At 36.2% G+C, this 6548-nt stretch overlaps 1 protein-coding gene across 3 annotated transcripts in view; it reads left to right on the top strand.

Moving 5' to 3' along the window:
- The first annotated feature begins 2 nt into the window (after positions 1–2).
- The window catches only part of LOC145673186 (uncharacterized), a 61066-nt gene continuing 54520 nt past the window's right edge, over positions 3–6548 (top strand). For 2 of the 3 annotated variants that reach the window (XR_014128728.1, XM_081742652.1), the window contains exon 1: positions 3–166. The gene's annotated coding sequence lies outside the window, so the exon portion shown is untranslated. The other variant, XM_081742653.1, reaches the window with a different exon arrangement.

Here is a 6548-nt window from a genome sequence, read left to right as displayed (position 1 = left end):
TCGCCGACGGATGATGAGGCGGTGATAATTTAGTTCGCAAGGTTATTAGGGATTTAACTATACAGCTTGCGGAAAATGCTACTTAGAAGAAATGTGAAGGTTAAAATAGTGTTGTGTGTTTTTATTCAACAATTTTTTAATATTCCTGTAAAGGTTGCATGAAAAGGTGAGCCAAAGAAGCAGAAAATAACACTTTGCCTAGAATGGGTAGCCTTTAAATGTAGGCTATACTGTTGACAGAACAATTGTTTTTCCTTTTAGCAGACATTTCAGGTTGATGATGTATAATAGAAAACACTTTTATAAGACATTGTGTTTTACTATGCAGGCAGGTAAATAATTGAATCACTAAAATAATGTTGTTTTAATGCTTTGTTATAGTTACTAAACATAACGTGCCATTGTAGTTGTGGAAGCGGATGTGAAGGACTGATAATGAACGTAGTAAACGAACTGCACGCTTTTACTTTGTTAAAAAGAGAAATCGAGATAAGGTTTTGCTTTCATTCGCAAAGCTAACGAACTGCAAAAAGTATGCGGATTTATGATAAATAGTCATAGGAAGCTTTTTCTTTTGCTTTCAGTGTGATTTTTGGTTTTATATTTTGAATTATTCATGAAAATGAAACTTGTAATATAAATGTTATTTTGTTGGGTTTACGCTATGGAGCAGAAATTCAAAGATATATATTTTCCATTCGTGTAATTTGAAATTATTGATGTTTCTTTAAAGAAAAGCAGACTTCTAAACGCTAGGCCTATCATTAAAATTACGTAGTTTTACAAATAGCTATTGTTCATAGTATTTTTTTTTTTAATATGTTCGCACTTTACTGTTAGATTTATTTATTGTGTAACTTATCCAGTCATGATTAATGTGACGATGACAGAAAATTGGAAATTTTAAACGTGAAACTTTGAAATAGTAATATGTAAGAATTTATTTTTTCATTACAATATGTCTGCAAGAAGTTATTTAATCTGTAGTTGTTTGATATATATATATATATATATATATATATATATATATATATATATATATATATATATATATATATATATATATATATAGACACCCTTGAGCACTGCGCAGTCAGTGGACCAGGTACCATGTTTTCAGGTACAGAACTTCTGTCTGGTACGTGGCGCTCCTGGTTCGATTCCAGCACCTGCCAAGTGGGCTTTGTGGTGCATTATAACCGCATACATGATTTTTTTCGGGGTTCTTCCAATTTCTTCATTCCACCATCTCATCCATTATCATCACACTTTCCCTTATGCCTCGGGTTATAAGCATAAGATGTTAAAAAGAAAGGAAGAAAATAAAATTCCAAATATAGGAATACTTGTTCAAATGGGTCTATAGCTTCTAGTTCCACGCTTCGGTGCTGCTCATGATTTTTCTCAATCGCTGACAGCCACAACTTTCCTCAGGGGTGTTCAAGCAGATTGGCAAGACAGAAGGTAAGAGAGAATTTTAAACAAAAATAGCGCAATATAGCAATATGTAAATGAAATAAAATGAAACAAAGAAATAATCGTAAATGATGAAATGCAAGAGTATACAAGAAAATAATGTGATGCTGTTTAATAATTATTATAAACAATCGCAGTAAAAATTCTTCATTTCACAATTACTTTCTGAGCAAGGCATGTTCGAAATATAGCTGCAAAATATATATTGGTAAGCTTCAAGAAAAGTGTAGCCTATAATTTATTTTTCACTCATATAATCTTACCGACATTCTTAATGACAGCTATTCTACTTCTAACTGCGGAGGGTATTATTCGGTGTCGATCGTATAATTTGAGATCCTATCGTACTTATTAGATTAGTGAAATATATTTTGCGTCTTAGTTTTATAGACTCTGAAAGGATGGAAGAATGTCCCCAGGAACCAACCATAAAAACTCCTCCATTCGTTCTATCTGAAGATATATTCCAAATTTGGACCTCTTTAATTGCACCGCTTTAGGCCTTAACGTAGAGAATATCATTTGAGATCGTATTATCCCAAATAGATGAGGGTAATAACTGCCAAGTTATTTATTTCAAGAAACTAGAAGACTGTAACAATGGCCTAGATAACAGCAGTGAAATATTTTGTATTATTCAAACATGCATTGAAATTGTGCGTGTTATTAATAGAACTGTCGCTTCGGGGAAGGGTGTTTTCGAGATTATCCTATTTTTATTATAAAAGTGGAATAAATTATAGGCTATAATTCTAATATATACCGGTATTTTCTGAATTCTAATGTATATTTTTTAGTTGTATTTCTCGTATGCTTTGTTCAAAAACTAATTGCAAAATTAATAATTTTTATTGCAATTGTTTAGTTCAAATTATTATTATTAAATAGAATGACATTATTATACTGCAAACTCTTGTATTTATCATTTACGATTATTTACTTTGTTTCATTTCATTTAAATAGGCTTACTGTATTATAATTTTGTTTAAGATTCTTTCTTACCTGTATTTTGCTAATCTATTTGGACACCCCTGCGGACAAGTCGTGACTGCCCACGTTCGAGATAAATCGAGTGACAATCCAGTTCCATATATTTAAAAATACGAGAAGCAACGTTTTAAATCCTTGGTTAAACTTTACATTACACGCTCCAGTGTCTCCTTCCTCATCGAAAAGTAGTTCTTGTTTATATTTCTTTCTTTTGTTTTAATTTTGGTGATAGTGTTAAATATCAACAGATGACGTTGTTATTAGTTTCTACACGTGGTTATGCGTGGTTAAGTATCGTCTGATTCTGTACATGACGTATAGCGCACGCATGTATTCTTGTCTGCGTATAGTGGAGCGCGCTTGTGTGCTACGCCTCCTGTTGCTTTAGTTGTTAAGTACAAGTGTTCTGATAAATCCATATAATTTGTAATGGTTGTGATATTAGTTGAATTTTCTACTGACTTTTACAATAACGAGAAACAGTTGCTGTAGTTTTGGACCGTCATTGTTTACTTAAATTGAAAATTGATTACCGTAAATATAAGGCTCGGTGTAATCGGCGGGTGAATGGGATAAAGTCTTTGTAAAGTTCACCTAATTTCTTTACTATGCTTTAGGCCTTAGGTTTACTTTCATGCATCTACTCTACTGTAATTGAAAGGAATTTACTGTCCAAACCCTTTTCGTGAGACGCCTGCTTTCGCTTACTCAAGCTCTCTCACACTGTGAGCTAAAAAATGGTCAAACTGGTGTGCCAAATTTAAGATTGAGACAGATAAAATAACAAAATATTGCGTAGTCGATGGAAATAAATGAAGAAAGCCCGGAGGCATGTTGTCAGAGTTCTCCCACGAGTTCACAGATAGCAATGGGTTGCATAGCGTGATGTCAACGAGACTGTATCGCCGAATGGCTTTGCCTCCCAACTCGAAGCTGTTGAATGAAAGGCATGAGAGTGTGTATTAGAGATTTGTTAAGATGTATTGTGGTGGAGTTAGTGACAACAATATGAGCCAGAGAGTGCATTTCGAAGTGTGACGACTGTGGACTAGGAGTTTGATATTACCCATGGCATTGTTTCACGCGCAGGAGGAGTATTCCGAGCCAGAGGCAATGCTGTACGAGCGATAGGTTGTGGTTGACTACGGTTAACTACAGCAGTTGAGTCCTGTATTGTGAAACAAGTAAGAAGGAACTGACTTCAAACAGCGGGTGCAATTGTAAACAACCCTGGGAGGAAATTCGCCCAATCTCATGCTTTACAGACAGTGCATGTCTGCTGCATGAGAGTAGTTGCTTTGTTTGATAGGCCATTACTTTTTGTTCTCTTGACACCCGCACATCAGCGGCAACATTTGCGGTGATGCCGAGAACATCAGGACTGGACCGAGGAGGAGTATGGTCACGATCTCGTCTTCGATGAGAGTGCATTCAATCTGAGTGTAGCGATTCTGGACCTACACTCATCTGGTGAGAGGTGAGAACACACAATGAACTCAGGAACATTACCGAACATTATCATTCTGGTAGTTCGATGTTCTTGTATTGGAAGACAAAATGTTGCATGGCCATACTGACCTCTAAATTTTTTGACGTGGTGAGTTTTGTAGTGGACAAGGACCATGCACGTAGGTTTTCTCGAGGTTCTTTCGTTTCATCTCACTTTCTTTCCACCATTTCATTCATTTCTATACATCACCGTCTCTAGCCTACGTGGCATAACCATAGGACATAAAACAGAAATATTTCATTTTCCTTCCCTTGTGGGATTCGTGCTGGACAAACACCATGTGCGTGTATTTTCTTGATCTTCCGTTTCCTCCCATTTTTATCATTCCACAATTGTCGTCCATCTCATTATCAGTCTCCCTTATCCTCGGTGCAAAATCATGGGACACTAAGCAAAGAATAATTAAAAACACCTTACACAACCACCATGCAGACGTATTATGTACATAATACAACAACATTACGTCGTCACCAACCAGTCACAATGCTTAAAACTATGAATAATCGCAGGAACGTGCTAACGCTCTTAAGTCATGTCAGCAAAGACTAAACATACACGCCTCGAAGTACATGTTAACCTAAGACAGTCTGAGTGGTGTGTTAAATGGTGCAAATGATTTAACGTACACAAAACTAACCTTATATGTAGTTAATTTCTTTTAGCACGAACAAGTTAACGAAAGGCAAACCACTAAAAAGTTCTCACTCTTGTGTTCCTTAAAGAAAAGTAATAAACTTTCTATACTTCGGACAGATGCTTATGCTTGAGTCTACTTTTGACAATAATAAATAAGGTTTAAAACACCTTATAACTTGAGTTCTTCACATGGTTTGTCTTTTGCGTATAAGTTAATATTTTAAATAAAAAAATCAGGTAACGTATTTTACCTACAGAGAATCAAAACACTTGCCCCCGCCCCTTAATTAATGAAGAGTGAAGTGCGAGTACTGTAGTTATATTGAAGCATTATTCCATACGTCTATCAGTCATTACTAAAAAGTTACTCTCGGCGAAGCGTATATTCACTGATCAACAGAACACTCGACCACAAAATAGGAGCAAGTGAAACAGTAGACATCGATGACAAGGTAAGAAAGGGCTTAACATAAAATACTAGCGTTGATTACCTACTTCGCTGTTCAACTCTTTATGTCTCCCCTAAGTTGCGAGGCTGAATTTGGATTTAAACGGTATCGGAAGCTCACCGACACCGAAAACTATGGATTTGACAATGCTATCAGTCATTTTAGTCGCTGAATTAAACCTAGTGCCAATATTAGTGTAAAAATTCCTAGGTTTAATTCAGCCAATTCTGTTACGTTAGGTTTTAATCACTTTTTAAACTCTGTTAGGTAGTACTTCAAAATTCCTACTCGTTACTTACTAACAACAACTGATTCCATATACTTGTTAACTTCCGTTTCACTTTTATTATTTTCACAGATGGTACACTTAAAATTCTCTCATAATATCGTACGTCACAATTATCATCATTTCTCAATTTTATTAAACTCATGTCACTAGATCAATTCTACATCAAACTAACATTTTCTTCGTTTACAAAACAACTAAACTTAACATCATTTTACAAATCAACAACCTCAACTGTCTCAAGCAACGTAAACATCTCTTTTCTTCTTTTTGGCTAGTGCTTTATTTTCTCAACATTTATAACCTATTCCTATAAACACCTATATTTCCTACTCCTAACAGTATAGGGAAGGAAGGTAGCGACTTGGGCCATTATGTTAGATACCATCCCAGTATTTCCTGGTGTGAATAAAGAGAACCCAGAAAAACTTCACTCAGGATGGCTGACCTAAAAGATCTTTTATACTTTAAAGACCGAGTGTCCCCACCAGAACCACTTGCACTAAGGGCAAGAGTGTTAGCGACTACGCTATGCGGGGCCACCCTAGATAATATGAGACGTGGATCTTCTGTGTAAGGATTCCACAGTCAAGGTGGGAATCCAAACAAGCGCTATGCGTTCAGTGCTCTCCCACGGGAAATTGAACCCGGAACCCCCGCGCATCAAAGATGAATGTTCCCTGTAGTTACATTTGTTTTTTATTACACTGGAAGATAAACCCATTCTTCCGAGTTAGATTCGACGAAGGCGATAGAACTTACCTTACTGAATATGAGCTATGAAATAAAAATAGAGCGCATACTCTGGTTGGTGAATCTTTGTATATAAAGAATGAGGAACCTTTTTTGCTGGTCTAGTGGCTATCGCGTGTGCATTTGGTGCACATGGTCCCGATGAGAGAGCAAAAAATTAATTTCACAGTTATTTACTTTCGTTAATCGTCAGTCTCCTTTAGTTTAAAGAGCATTCTAATTCCATTTCACGAAGAATGGGGCTTTACGGGCAACACACAGAAACGAAATGAAATTAAATCTTTGAGTTTTACGTCCCACGCTTATGCCAGCCAGGCTAAAGGAGACGATGATGATGAGAAATGGTGAAATGAAGAAAGCGAGAGGAAACGGAAGAACCCCAAGAAAACCCACGCACACAGTGTTTGTCCACTACAAAGTTTACTTGGCGCGAGCTGGGATCGAACCA

The sequence above is a fragment of the Thermobia domestica genome, chromosome 16 (genome assembly GCF_964235325.1).
Source record: "Thermobia domestica chromosome 16, izTheDome1.hap1.1, whole genome shotgun sequence".
In the NCBI taxonomy this organism is placed as follows: domain Eukaryota; kingdom Metazoa; phylum Arthropoda; class Insecta; order Zygentoma; family Lepismatidae; genus Thermobia; species Thermobia domestica.
The sequence above is the reverse complement of the archived record's forward strand: the minus strand, read 5'-3'. Positions and strand labels throughout refer to the sequence as shown.